The sequence below is a fragment of the Apostichopus japonicus genome, chromosome 12 (assembly GCF_037975245.1).
Source record: "Apostichopus japonicus isolate 1M-3 chromosome 12, ASM3797524v1, whole genome shotgun sequence".
Taxonomy (NCBI): Eukaryota; Metazoa; Echinodermata; class Holothuroidea; order Aspidochirotida; family Stichopodidae; genus Apostichopus; species Apostichopus japonicus.
In genome coordinates this window covers 3,782,657-3,798,433 of record NC_092572.1, presented here as the reverse complement: position 1 = coordinate 3,798,433, position 15,777 = coordinate 3,782,657, and the positions used below count along the sequence as shown (strand labels likewise).

General features: G+C 37.2%; 2 long non-coding RNA genes across 2 annotated transcripts in view; both read left to right on the top strand.

The window, feature by feature from the left end:
• The first annotated feature begins 1,124 nt into the window (after nt 1-1,124).
• On the top strand, nt 1,125-5,032 carry LOC139977587 (uncharacterized). Its single transcript, XR_011796608.1, has 2 exons — nt 1,125-1,793; nt 2,896-5,032. It is a non-coding gene; the product is annotated as an uncharacterized lncRNA (long non-coding RNA).
• Nucleotides 5,033-7,072: 2,040 nt separating this feature from the next.
• LOC139977588 (uncharacterized) overlaps nt 7,073-15,777 on the top strand; it is a 35,349-nt gene continuing 26,644 nt past the window's right edge. The window contains exons 1-2 of the long non-coding RNA XR_011796609.1: nt 7,073-9,691; nt 9,770-11,413. This is a non-coding gene — a long non-coding RNA (uncharacterized lncRNA). The remainder of the gene's footprint in view (nt 9,692-9,769; nt 11,414-15,777) is intronic.

Below are 15,777 nucleotides of genomic sequence, written 5' to 3'. Positions count from 1 at the left end.
ACCTGTGGAATTTGGTAGAGATCAAAGGTAATTTTAGGTCGACTGGGGTCAAATTGTGAAAACATTGTAAACACAATATCTGAATGCTGAGTAGAAGAATACTATAAGTATCCTTTTCGGTCATATGCTGCCAATGCGAAAATTGTTTTCACATTTCAATGCTTTTTGTTGTATTACTTGAATTGAAGTGTGTTCTTTGCATTCTGGTTATTTTTGTATATATATCAAACATAAATGTGGCTCTTGTATTCCCCAAAGTTGCGGTATAAGTTAAATTTTGTTTGGAAAATTCGACTTTCCTGACTATATGAATGTTTATTTTCTCTGTTATTTAACATTCTGATATAGGTGGTCGGTGATTGGAAGCTAGAAAAGGGCATACCATAGTGCTATCATAGCGTGGAGTTGCTAAAGACTTGCATGCGACATGCTAAAGATGTGCGACATGATAAAGATGTGCGACATGCTAAAGATGTGCGACATGCGAAAGATGTGCGACATGCTAAAGATGTGCGACATGCTAAAGATGTGCGACATGCTAAAGAAGTGCGACATGCTAAAGATGTGCGACATGCTAAAGATGTGCGACATGCTAAAGATGTGCGACATGCTAAAGATGTGCGACATGCTAAAGATGTGCGACATGCTAACATGTGCGACATGCTTAAGATGTGCGACATGCTAAAGATGTGCGACATGCTAAAGATGTGCGACATGCTAAAGATGTGCGGCATGCTAAAGATGTGCGACATGCTAAATATGTGCGACATGCTAAATATGTGCGACATGCTAAAGATGTGCGACATGCTAAGATGTGCGACATGCTAAAGATGTGCGACATGATAAAGATGTGCGACATGCTAAAGATGTGCGACATGCTAAAGATGTGCGACATGCAAAATATGTGCGACATGCTAAAGATGTGCGACATGCTAAAGATGTGCGACATGCTAAAGATGTGCGACATGCTAAGATGTGCGACATGCTAAAGATGTGCGACATGCTAAAGATGTGCGACATGCTAAAGATGTGCGACATGCTAAAGATGTGCGGCATGCTAAAGATGTGCGACATGTAAGCGATAATATTGACTTATGCGACAAGGAGGAGGACATACGCTGCCAGTCATACTAGGCCGTGGTACATCCCTTGATTTCGTTTCATTCCGTGCAACTCAAAGAGGGAGGGGATAATATGTGAATGATAAATATGAAAATATTATTCTGAATGGATATTCAGTTGTCCCCACTTGCGATGCTGGTATATATGCTTAAAAATTGGTAAAAATCTAACAGAAATCGGGTCCTTTTGCGTTATTTTACGAGGCTATTTTCTACCAATCAGAAATGTCGTACGAGAGACATTCTTGCGGCATACACGAAATTTCGGCGAATCAACCAATCACAACGATTGTTAATATTGACAGAACAATTGTTCCGAAAACAAAAATGGCCGCGTTCAGTAGTGAAGGTGTTACACGAAAGTCGCTTCGAGAAAACTGTATTATACACGTTAAAGATTGCTCTAAATCAAAATTTATTGAACTGACAAGTAATTCATAAGAGAGATTTAAGAAATTTGCCTTGGAGTGGACACAATTTGATTGCAAGGAGGCAGAAATAGCCAGAAATTCCGCGACGGCGATCGGCCTAACGTTAACAATTCCAGAATGTGTTGGGGAAGTTTTACTACATCGAGACATATATGATGATACCACATTGAATGTTACAAACGGTTTTGCGACATAACTAAAGTCAAAAGGCAGGCAAAACACGCTGAAAAACGCGCTGCAGGTATGTACTAGTATTTTTGTCAAAAATGTGTAAGATTCTGTATTAATCCATTTTTTTCCTCCAACCAGACCCTTAATTTTATTTAAACCTAGGCGGCTAGGCCCTACCACTGTTTTTCCAAATTGCCCACTTGGAAAAGAAATGTATGTTCGGCGTAGAGCTCAGCCAATTTGACTAAACTTGGCGAATTTTAACGTACACAATATAACCACTATGCAAAGGTAATATAGCGATAGAAATATCTTGCTGGTGCAAGGCACAATATCTACTAGTACTAGGCCTATGTAAATTTTACCCTAATTCAAATCTGGCTTTTCAAATTCAATCTGGACAGAAAAGATATGCTCACACACAGTATAAGGTCTATAAGTAAACAGTTTGACTGTGATGTAAACAACACCATTGACCAGCATATTTCTTTCAAATGTCTCAACTTGTGGGTTACACCAGGCTGACAAAGCAAATTACAGGTTTGATCAAAAACACTACATATAGCCTACTGCATATAGCCTACATAGAGCATTATTTTATCAGCAAAATTTAATTTTCTTGTTGTAATTTTCTTGTCATCATTCAAACATGAGCAATATACGTACTGTAGTCCTGATACACTGATGGTATGCATGTACTTCTTAGTTCATTATGACTTATGGGAATGGGCCCTCAATAGGAAGAAGACATATATAGATTAATTTTTTTGTTACGGCAAATACAGTAAACAAAATAAAAACAGTATTTACAAGAGTTTATGCATTTTGAATTTGGAAATGTAACCTTTTCTGTCAACTTGTGTTAAGATTGCGAGGTAACTTTAAATGCCTTTGAGAAATTCAAAGATTTTGCTAGAGCATGTTGCTGAACATTGGCAATTTATTCTTCCTTCAAATTTTTAAACATAAAAGTTAAACTCTAAATATTATTTTCCTTTTTGATTATTGAATGATCCTAATGATTAGGGAGTGAAAGTTGGGGGCGAAATGCTTTGAATCTTAAGTAACAAAAACTGGAGGCAAATAATCCTTGCTCAAAATTTTAAAACTTACCTTTCTTGTTGCAAAACATTATTTAACAGCTATTTTTTTATTAAATTTTACTCATATAGAAACGGATGTAAACAAGCTGAATGATGACGCAGATGAAAACGAACCGCCGAGGAAACGCGCCCTCTGGTCCGACAATACAAGTGGTCCAAGAGAGTGGAGGGAACGCCACATGTTTCCGAATGAATGCTTCATTTGTCATTCCGTCAAAATGAAACCTTATAAGTTCACAGGGAAAAGACTGGTAGTGACACTTATGAGGTGTGAGATTGTTAATGGTGGAAAGGATATAAGAATTGTATACCCAGTTGGTTGCTCTACGGGGCCAAGCGGGCATGAAACCCATGAAATGGATATCAAACTCAAAGACGCTTTTAGAAGGGATTCCAAAGGAACATAGGGCTAAGTCAGTTGATAAAACTAGACAGAGGTTGCCGTCAACAAAGACCTTAGGATTGACTTGGCATGCAGAGTCAGACAAATTTCAACTTAAGAAGCCAGTAATGGTTAGTAATGTTGAAACCTTAACCAAACAAATTGTTTTAAGCAAGCTATCATCAGTGTTTGACCCTCTTGGAATTATTGGGCCTATTATAGTAGTAGCTAATATTTGAATGCAAAATAATTGGGGAAAAAGGACTTGATTGGGATGATCTTAATGTAGGGGGTCTAGAATCTGAAATCAGAAGGTGGTTGGAAAATTTAGTTAATTTAGACAAAATTGATATTGGAATATGCTTGTGCCCAAAGGGTAACGCAGACCAAAGAATGCATGTGTTTTGTAATGCTTCGAGTGATGCATATGCAGCTGTGGTTTATTTAACAACCATGGGGGTAAATGGAATCAGAGTGCAGCTAGTAGCTTCAAAAGCGAAGGTGGCTCCTGTAAAAGCTATAAGCATGCCTATTTAGTTTAGAGTTGTTTATTTGAGAAACATTACAAAGATTTGTCGTGTGGAAATCCTAGATTAAGTTAAGTTTTTGTGGTAAAGTAAATTTTACTTAGAAGCGGTTATAAATTCCCTTCAGACTGTACACAGTCCAGGCTTGGGGTAATCGTAATCAGTAATCGTAATCGATTACAATCGATTACATTTTTTGAAGTAATCGTAATAGTAATCGACTACTTTTGTGAAAATTACAAAGTAATCGTAATCGTAATCGATTACAAGGGCAAAGTAATCGTAATCGTATTACATTTATGATTACAGTGAAATTTGAATGAGAAGGGCAAAATTAATAGAAATGATTAAAACTAATTCTTACTATTGGCTTTTAGTGTGACCAAAGAAGTATTCCTGCTTCTAGAATTCTCTAGCACAATAAACTTATACTAAGAAGTACTGGGAAGTACATATTCAATATACCATACTGTAAATGCCCTTCCTTTTTCCCAGCAGAGAGTTATATTAAACAGATATGCAGAGGATTGTGCAAGTAACCACAATGTAATCATGATTGTAATCACGATTACATTACAATGTAATCGTAATCGATTACTTCAACTTTAGGCTGTAATCGTAATTGTAATCGTAATCATACATTCTCAAGTAATCGTAATCGTAATCGATTACATTCAGATGTAATCGCCCCAAGCCTGACACAGTCCAAGATCTATTGCATTTGTATCAGTGAATGTTGGTATAAGAACATACCATATAAGCATACATGTTTAATTTTAAAAAGTGTTTCCATGTGTTTGTGTCGAATGTAGACAGAAAGTGTTATATATAAGTTCAATATTATGTGATATAAATACTCCAAAAATATTTTACTGTACATAGATTTGCAGTAATGAAGAAAGATTCTTGATGGTTAATGTATGAGTAAAATGTATTAATTTTTTTTTGTTTTTTATACTTGAGGTAGAGTACCTCATGGAAGGGGAGAATGTTCTAGAGAGTAAAGTAGTCTAACAATTTTGCACCTGCTATGTTATGAAAATAGGCAAATGCTTTCAAAATGCCATCTATTGTTTGCCCAACCATTCTGTTTTTGTTTATGTAAAATTAGCATGTATTGTATTGAGTTACTGAATAGTGTGTTTTTAGAGACAGTGGTCAGTTGTAAACTGTTCTTCAGAGAGAAAGGTTGAGTGAGAAATAAGTATAATACGAAACACAACTTGTAAAAGACTGAGTAAAAGAGAGAGAGAAAAAGAGAGAGATGAGCAACGAAATAAATTAGAGAACAAGCAAATTTCCTTTTGAGTATTATTTCACTTTGTCTGGTAAACAATCAGCCTTGGCAGTCATCAGGATGGGTAAGGATTTAATTTTTCCGAATGAACGAAATGCTCATGATCAGAGATTGGAAGTTTTTTGTTGTTGTAAATTACTAGAAAAAATTGTATTTGGGATGATGTGGCCATATTTCAGGAAAATTGAGTATTTTACTTGGAGTGCTGTATCAGTCCCCACCCGGAAGTGTGGTAGTTTTTTTTGTTTGTTTTGTATTTAATAGTGAATATTGTATTTGGAAGGATGTAAGCATTCTTTCAGGAAAATTGATGAAAGGGAGTCTTATTTTAGCAATGCTTGGACTTAACTAGGAATGGTATCGTGTCGTCCAGGGGAGGTAGTATCTCTCATCTTCTTGCACCTCGAATAGAGTGGATAAGCATCTGTCTTTTGAGTCATCAGGCTTGGTAAAGTATTTCACTTTTGAATGAATAAAGTGCTCATAGTTTGAGTTGTAGTCAAATTTGGTTTGGGAGGGTATAGCATTCTTTCAAGGCGATTGAGAAAATCTTTATTTAAAGGAAGTCCATGTTATACAACCTACTCAGTCCAACTTCTCTATATACAAACAAAGATGTGGATGAAGTTTTGAAGATTATTTGAAATTTCCTTCCTTTTTGTTCCCTACCATATATAATCAATCCTTTCAACTGATTAAAATGGCCTTAATTAATTAAGTGGCTAATAAATTAGTAGGATTTTTAATAATTAATGCATTAAGATAATTAACTAGTTAACAATGTTTTTTAACTAATTAATCTAATTAACCAATTGGTTAATTAGCTAACATATTTTAGCAGTCATAATTCATTTATGATTTCATGCAAGGTCTGAAATAAAAAAAAAATGAGTGAACTCCCATGAAACTTGCAGTGTTAGTGTACTTTCTCACTTTAGTAAAACAGTAGTAGTGGAACTGGTATATGGGTTTTAAGCATGGTAATGTAACTCCCTTTTCCATGAATTTTCTTCTCGCTTAACCACAAACATACGTGGGGATAAAGCAATTTGTGATTAGCAACTCCTAATTCATCATTCTGTGATCAATTTAGCCCCTCCCTCGATCAGTTGCACGGAAATTGAAAACAGAGCACATAAATGCCCTATGTACCATGGCCTATACGCGAATGGCATCAAGTAAGTAGACACCTTCGCCACTTATACGAAACCAATTTATGAAAAAAAGTGGCCCCATATCATATCGATCAACATCATGGGAACCTAGGACACGTGACTAAGATTATATTTCGAAAGTGTACGGAGCTAGTTACACATATGGCAATCTAGTCAATGAAAATGATTGGCAACATTTTACAGTCTACTTATATTTGCTAAGGAGTCAAACAGGTCTTAAATCGTTTGATTACATGTATGGCCTGAGTGCTAGCGAAATGTGATCCTTCCACGTCAATGTCTTCATGCCAAATGCAATGAAACATTGGGGAAGAGGAGGTGGTATTCATAAAAGGATGCAGGTTTTATACACGCCTAGCTTATGATATACGATCATGTGTAATAAAGAGATTATGATTGTAATCTTGTTTTCAACTTTGTTGACCCCCACCCATGCGGGTCACATGCGGGTCACATGATCATGTAGTTTAATAAACTAAAATATGTCAATCGGTATTGTGAGAGGTTATAAAAATATGAGATACATTTTCGAACATTTTCAATGCAGTTGAGAAGTCATGGACATGTTGTTTTGTTCTCGGAGCTGGGGTGGGGTGGGGTGGCTGGAATAATCATTTAAAGAACAGTCAGAAAGCTCACTTAATATAGCTTTCCCTGAATGTTATTAAGAAAAAATATTCAACCAACTGCACATAATTATTGATAGTTTACTCTACACTGAGCTCCGAACTACAATATTATATACCAGTTGCCTTCTCACTTGAAAGAAATCGTAACTTTCAGCAAATCCATTTTTTTCTTCAAATAACCCGTTTCGCTGTTTGTGTGTTATCACAGACATCACTATATTTATGGAGTCCTACCATTGCGAAGTCACGCTGACATTCCGCACCTATATGTGGTAGGCTGAAATGATAGCTCTCTGCGGTCTTTAACTATAACACACTTCAGGTAACATACAACAACTTGATGAACTGGGAAAAACCTGCTGGTTTGAACAATTTCCTCTCTCTCTCTTTCTGTATATGGTTCCCCGAAGAACCATTGACATTCCTTGGTCGTAAAATTATGGAACGCGAAAATATGGAACGCAAAAAGGGCAAACTTATGTCGTTGCCTGAAATAAGTTTTTTTGGGTCAAAACTAAAGTTGTTGCTGCTGTTTTACCACGTTGTTTTACCACGATGTTGCTCAAACTCACGTTGATTTCTTTACTTCCGTTGTCTAAACTTACGTCCTGATTTGTAGCAACAGCCATGTAAATATCGTTAAAGGATGTGAAGACTCGCGCACAAAGAAACGTCTCATGCCAGTAATCTGACCTATTTTCGAATGAGGTGTAACAGACGTGTTAGACACCACCATCGATCCCAGAAAATACACACACAGCTTGCTACCGTCGGTAATTATACACTAGTGTACAGTCAATACACACAGCTACGGTCATTACCCACAATACAGTGTACATAGCAGCAATGGACATCTCAGGTCTAGATAAAAGATAACAAGGTATCAGGTTTCATTACTGTCTGCATTTTGTAGCGACAAGAAGAAAACGTCATTTGCAATCAACGGAAAGTTAACTTTTTCAGAGCCCGGCACGCGGTTTGGGGCGAGTCTTCAATGCCTTTAACAACCTGTTTAGTTGAACAAAATCACGTTGTTAACGATATTTACATGATAGTTGCTACAACCCCGAGGACGTTGTTAACGATATTGTTAACGTCATATTTGAATAACTGTTTTATCACAGAAAGTTATGATTTGAGGCAATCTATGAAGTTTGCGGAAAGCTACCACAAGACTTGATTGCCGACATTCACAACATATCCAGACATCATTTCATGGTTCAAGTTAATAAGTTTCAAGGGCATGTTTTATGCTGGCATTTTGTCTCGACACTCGTGTTACGTTACTTGATTTCCGACATTCACAGCGTATCTTTACACATGTTGAAAGGGGTTCAATGGAATCAGATTAAAAGTGCAGTATTTTTATGCTGGTCCTTTGTCTAGACACTCGTTTTACTTGAGTTCCAAAATTTACAGCGTATATGCATAGCCTATAACATATTAAAAGTTGTTTACCGTACAGCCTCCTATTAGTATCAGGCGTACATGTTATCTGATAGACTGGAGGTGGGAGATACGGTAACTAAAACAAGGTTTCCACAATTTGGCGTCTGGTGACTCCAAATGACCTTTGACCTTATTAAAATCTTTTACTGAACATGTCACAACCACATACTAAATATGAGATTCGTCGAACCTTCCCTCCTTGAGTAATATATCATATAAAACAAGGATATGCAACGCAAGTCTTGTTAAGGCTGTCGATGTCTGTGAAGTAGGAAATTGTTGTTGAAAAATCTAAACATAAAATTGCGAAGCAGCTACTCTGTAAGCATGTAGCCTTAAACATCCATCAGCCTTTCTCAGTTGCAAAAGAGATTGTGGACAGAGTACAAACAAAATTGCTATTTTACTTCTATTAGATTATACCACTACTAGTTAATTTCAACCCATTATTGCTTATAGCTATAACATACTATGACATCAACATACAAGCATTGGTATCCAACCTAGGTTACATGGATATTGATACATAAACCAGGGAGCTGCTAGTTAGAGTAGCAGCTCCCTGCATAAACTAACTGTGCGTGTGACGTGAAATGCATTTTGTAAGATACACAGATGTATAAGTAAGATTTTTAAGTAAAAAGTATAAGTCAGGGCATGGCTGTACTGAAAGAAGTGAAAGAATTATTGAAGTAAAATTACCTCAATTTATTGGTAATGAGTGGTGATGACTTTCTATGATATATTACACCGTTGTCACCCAGCGGCACATGTCACAATATGAAAACAAATGTATAGTATGCAGTGTTTGAAATGAATACACCCATTTTTTTCTTGAGGGGAGGGAGTGGGGGGGGGGGTGTTAAGTTATTCCATATATTACATCAAAACAGCATGAAGTCTCCCTCATTATCAAACACTGTCTTTGGATATACAACTCATATGTGAGTTATTTTGTTTGAGTCGGTATATGTTATTAATAGTAGTGTAAATGGCGTTTCGACATGCATATGCAATGACAGAAATATAGCACAACTCAATTCATCATATCGAACAGCTTATTTTTTTTTAAATTATTTCTATTTATATAGGACTATTTTTTTGTCGGTATCCATCCCGGTCTATTTATATCACGAGGCTTGCCAAGATCTCGTGATTAAAAGTGACCCATACCTCCCCCCTCCCAGTCCTTAAAAAGAACCCCAAGTTATTTTTGCATATAATCATTTACTTTGTGGACAAATACATTATCATATCAGACACATCGTGCTACTAACACAATTAAGTGACATAGATAAATCTTTAGGCTGTGAGTGTTTGAAAAACATTGTCTATGCAGGAGAATAGCAAGCGCAGCTGTGACAGGGGAATTACACGCGCAGCTGTGGGAACAATAGCACGCGCAGGTGTGGCAGGACAATAGGACGCGCAGCTGTGGCAGGAGAATAGCACGCGCAGCTGTGGCAGGAGAATAACACGCGCAGGTGTGGCAGGAAAATAGCACGCGCAGCTGTGGCAGTATCATAGCGCGCGCAGCTGTGGTCACACCAGGGCCACGTTCCACAAAGACTAACTTATTAACGCTTGATATTAAGTTCAAACTTAAGTTCGATTCTCATCCGATAGATCGTAGCGTAAGTTCGATCGTAAAATCGTGTTCCACAAAATCAAGTTTACGTTACGCTTGATTTTAATTAAGTAATGGTTAGTGGACGAGGCTACTTTGACCTTTCGTGACCTCAAGTCACTTATGTCTCCGAAGTTTTGACACAGAGAACAACCTGTTGGCGCATTATATGTCATCAAAATGGTGAGTAAATATCAGATAAAATGGGTCAGAATAAATATTTAACCACAATCTTTTCAGGAATGACAGTTGCAAGTTCTTATTGCATTGGTTTGTTGTTTGTTTCGACTCAATAACATGGAAAGATCTGCCGTTGACGGCATTTTATCTGCCATTATTAAGTTATTACAATTAAAGCTGTTTAATGGGCTGAGCAGCTGCGTGCACTGCTAGCCTATATCCATTGACTGTTGGGACTCCAAATAGAGGTCACGGGGTCTAGCCTGGTATTGGCAAGGCTGTCTCATTGAATTTAGAGCACAGTGTTCTTGAGTCGTTAAAGATAACTTGAGAATTTTTCACAGAACAATTTTTTTCCTAGTCTAACTCAACAGAAAAAAAAAACAGAAAGAAGAATTTTCTCAACAAAAAAATGTTTGTGCTTTGCCAGTTTGCCAATTTGAAAATCGTGATAAATTGTTTGGTTGAGCTGGACATTGCTCACAGAAAGTAAGACTTTTTAAAGCCTAAGCACACCAAACTTAGCATTCGGAAGCTTTTTTTCTTCTTCAAATTGAATACAATATGTACATTTTGCATGTAGTGTTGACAGAGCATGAATCAAAGGTGTGTTTTAGTTTGAATAATTAACATACAATGATTTTGCTTTTTAAGATACATGCAAGCTTTCATTGTGCAGCCAAAAAAAAAAAGCACTCAGCAAAATTTTGGGACTTGAGAATATGTTCTATACTGCGTATCTGTTTGGAATATATATATAAATAATACCATGAGTGAGTGCGTGTACGATTTGACACTATTTGAAGCTGAAAAGATTGCCAGTAATAACACCTCATGCTGTGTCATCATGTAAACGGATAAAGAGAAGTGAAATCTTGATATCGCACAACATGGAAATAAGATGTGGAAATTTATTCAGAAGAAAGAAACAAACAGGTAGAAGATAGAAAATAACGCCGCACATTCCATCAGGGTTGCAGGAGGCGTCTCAGAGAAAAATGCTTCAGAAATTAAACAGAAGTGGTCAGATCTGAAGATGTTGGCCAACAAATATCAAAGGGCTAAACATGCAACAGGTTAATGCATTTATGGCATAACTCACATCCATCATACTTTGTCTGGTTTTCTTGATATATGGTAAACGCATCGATAACAATTGTTCATATCATTTAATTGTAGGTGAAGGGCCAGCAGCTGATTACAGCAATGGCCCCCATGCCAGAGATGGTGTCAATGCTCTGGGGACATCAGTGACCGACCCTTTGACTGCTTTGAGCGAGTCATCACAGGATTCACCACCAACAGAATTGACACCAATCAGGCAGTCACACCTTTCTCCTGTAGATGTCCCCCCCCCCCCGAGACGTCCCCACAATCTGACAACGAATTGAGGGATATCTCATTACAAGAAGAGATAATCAAGATTGAAAGGGAAAAGCTTGAGCTCTGCAGAGAGAATTTGATGTTGCAAAAAAGGCATTCTTTCTGTACTTCAAATCATCTCAGCAGCCCTTGGTCACGAAAAGTAACTTCAAAATACATACCCCCCTACCACAGTTTTTTCTGTGTCTGATAAGGTTTAATAGTATAATATTGCTATGTATTGCTGTTAAACAAGTGTGTAGAAATCTTTAGTAAACTCCTGGTTGCCAAGACCTTTCATTCATCCCAGCTGCCTCATAGGCTTTAGAACATTAGGTCACATTAATTAATGATCCTCTTGTCATAAACAATGTCATCAAGTAATCTAAACTGGAGAAGATTTCTGAAGAGATTCATTCCAGGCCAAAGAAGCCAGTTATACTGCCTAACTGCTATCATTATGCAACCTGCACTCTAGTGTACTCTTCAACGTGGAATATATTGGTTCTTTACTAAAGTAGCTTTATTGCCTATACAAGTGAAGGAAGCTAAAGAACTACTAATTGAATTGGAAAAACATCTGAGAGGAAGTAATTGTAGACAATATTAATGATCAAGGATTGGTTACTTCCTTTCCGACAATCTTTGAGTTGATTGTCATTTTTGAACTATCAATTATCTAACAGCATTGAGGTCAAATTTATATACTTATTTTTAGCTTATAAACTATCTGTTCAAGATATCAAATTTCTATCGGATGTACAACTGGAACAAAGTTGATGGTTAACATAACTTAAATTGAATTCAAATGCGATGTTAAGCTATTATATATGTCAAAATGTGAAAACTGTTTTTTTTTGTGTAGAATGCATGGGTACTTACAAAATGCAAAATGTATGTTTGACATGACATTCATATTCTTTGTTGACACTGAGTACAGCCCAAACTAATTTGCTTCTTTCAAAGTTAACAAGGGTACGTAGGGGAAGGGTTAGAAGAAGGTATGAGACGATCATTTTGGTGAACAAATAAGTAATTATATCTGCCCGGACAGCTGCCCCATGGACATTATCAGGTGCTGTCCCAGCTTCATCTGGGTCTGGTTGAACCTGTTGGTCAAGCTGGGGGTCTAAGTGTGGCTCCTTCAAGTCCATACTGATGTTAAAGAGGACACATCAGGCAATGATGATATCACAAGCTCTTTGTGGAAACCAGCAACCAAAGATATTGGCCTAGTTTTAAAGAAATGCAACTTCCAGTTGCAGAATTATTGCAATTTGAAGATTTTGACTTTTTACACAATAACATCATTAATATTCATGGATGAGCACCTTGGGCCATCTGCCCACGAAGCATAACACTGATCCATCATTTCCTTGTCGAGTTATAGTGTATATAAGATGCATCGTCACATAGACTCATATATATATATATATATATATATATATATATATATATATATATATATCACACACACACATACATACACACACATATATATATATATACATATATATATATATACAAAGACGACATGCAATAAATATTCTTTAAGAATCCTATTACTAATGATTGCGTTCATGTAGGACTATTGACATTAATAATGTGATCTTTCGAAGTAACAAACTAAACAACTAAATCTATTTATTGATCACTAAACCCACCCAATTGTGGTCTAGTAATCGCAATTCTAAGAGTCCCAACCCTGAATAGTGTCGCACCTCCTAAATTTTAAGCAATGAACTAACGGTATTTCAACATCACAGCATAATAATTATTCAACAGAATTGTAAGAAAATGTTTTCCCTGCAAAGCTGTAATTACTTTAAAATTCATTTTCAATACAGCAAGTGTGAAGATTTTATTCTTAAAGTTTTATTATCACGACTGAGACAAATTGTTAGTTTACTTTTATGAAACCCACCAATTCAACACTTGACGAAGATGACTTGCACTTTTAAAACTCGATAGGTCTACATCGCACAATATGTCAGCTTTGCATTAGGGCAGCTAACTCAACGAACACACTACTGCAAATTTATTCGCAGGAATCGAGGGCTTTAGTCATAACCTAATGCTTAAATGACCACCTTCAATCGAACAACGAATACAGTGCACGTAGAGTTTCATTTTATTGTTACTATTTCTATGACAGGAAATGTTTCCTATAACTAGTGGGCGGAGCTAGGAGTATTGGTCAGGAGGGGCGAGAGTGGTCTGCAGGGGCGCTTTCGACACTATCGAAGCGGAGCGCCACCACTGGTTGGCGCGTAGCGTACAGAAATTTTGTGAATAAAGATACTCCCTAGATCGCCGGAAATGATCTTTCCGGGCCTTGCTAATTTGCAGATAAACGAAGAATAAATATGTGTCATCGCCAAATTACATCATCAAAATGTGACGATAGGTAGATGAGAGCGCATTAAAAAAGTCAATAATCGCGAATAAGTAAAAAGTGGTAAAGAGCTGAAAAGGGCGCCAGCAGTCCATTTGAGTCCGTCGGGGGGGGGGGGGGCATCCGCCCCCTGACTGTATGGACGCTCCGCCACTGCCTATAACTACAAATCTTATTCCATTGTTTCCCTTGTTCACGTCTACTTTGCTCGCACTCATCAATGCACAGTTCAAGGTTAGACGTTAGGTTTGTGTGTTAATATGCATTACGTAGTCCAGGGTTGTCCAACCTTTTGCAGAGGAGGGCCACATGGAATGGTTATGATGAAGGAGGGGGCCGCATGTGCAATGTGCGCACTGCGTGCAGAGTGCACTGATTTATTTTCCTTCCTAATAAAACAGATGAATAAGGTCCAGCCGCCCCCCCCCCCCCCCTCTGCTGAGAGTGTCACACAAACTGACCTGTATGCAGTTTTTTTGGACCCAAAAGGTTTGAATTATTGATTATATAGCTTCAAATTGTTATCAATAAATCTGCTCACTAAAATTTCGCACCGTAGAGCACCTCTGGCGGGCCGGACGCAACCCTGCGGCGGGCCGGATGTGGCCCGCGGGCCGTAGGTTGGACAACCCTGACGTAGTCTATGGTACCTACCGGTATAGTCACTGGCGAAACAAAGCATGATGATCCTATTGATTGGAAATTCAAATCCCAAATCCCCCTAAACAAACTGTCATTGTAGTTATTCTGGAGCATCACCCACTTGATCCCTCTTATGAACCTAAGCTCCAATTGACCTTCATATGACCTTTGGTCTCCAATTTGCAAACACCACTTATTGTCCAATACACAAGAACCATTGTCCCAGATCTTAATCAACTTCCAAGCAGTATATAAAAAAAGGAAGCATTCTTACCGTTTTCAAAAAATAACTCAAAATTCCTCAGATGACTTATGACCTCCCGATATTTAAGGTTTATAAGAGAAGGTTCAGCAAATTTCCTTACTTGTTTGTTTCCAGTAAAGCTGAGTAGGAGTTCTTTATTTCTGTTACAATAATTTCCACTTCAATGATGGTTTTTCTTCGATGGTGATTAGTTCACGTCATCAGTTCTTGAAGTTACTTTTCATTTTTCTTTGTCTTTTTCATCTCTTGCAACATCAAACTGATATATAGGAATATCAAACTTCCCATATACTGGAGGTTATACTGACTTGTTATGCTCAAAATATTAAACCTACAAGTGACTGGATATTATAGAGAGTCTGGCTTAAGTTATGTCATACCTTTAGAGACAAACTATATCACAATACTGTAAATTGAAATGGCTGCAAGCCATGGTCATTACGCCTATATATAGAACCTGCGCTAGAATCAATATAGATCATGCAGTACCCATGATCTTCCAATTATTATATAAATCCAACACACCATTTTATAATAATGCTACCACTCATGAATAATTAATGTGATAATATCATTCCCTATTGCATATATACACCGGCATACTGTCATATATTTCCAACAAATACAAGGCAACTCATGACACTCATGTTGTATTCACCCAAAACAACAGGTATTGTCTACTACCCATGTATCTAGTATGATATCAATCCTTGCAAGTAGTCCAGGAGATATCATGTCCACAGGTTCGTGGTACAAATCCATACATACACACGCAAATTGGACTGCAGAGGTTCGGCATCGGATCCAAATGTTAGTCATTTACCAAACATGATGTTCATCCAATTTTCATTTGACTTAAATATCATGATCTTGATCTCACAAATAAATACCATCAATTGCTTGCTTGAAAGTCATGATAGCATATAAAGTACTGATTTTGTTGCCAATATTTTTCTTCTTACGTTACTACCGTTCTACATGGCTCTTTACATATACCCGTTACAACGCAGACTACATATAG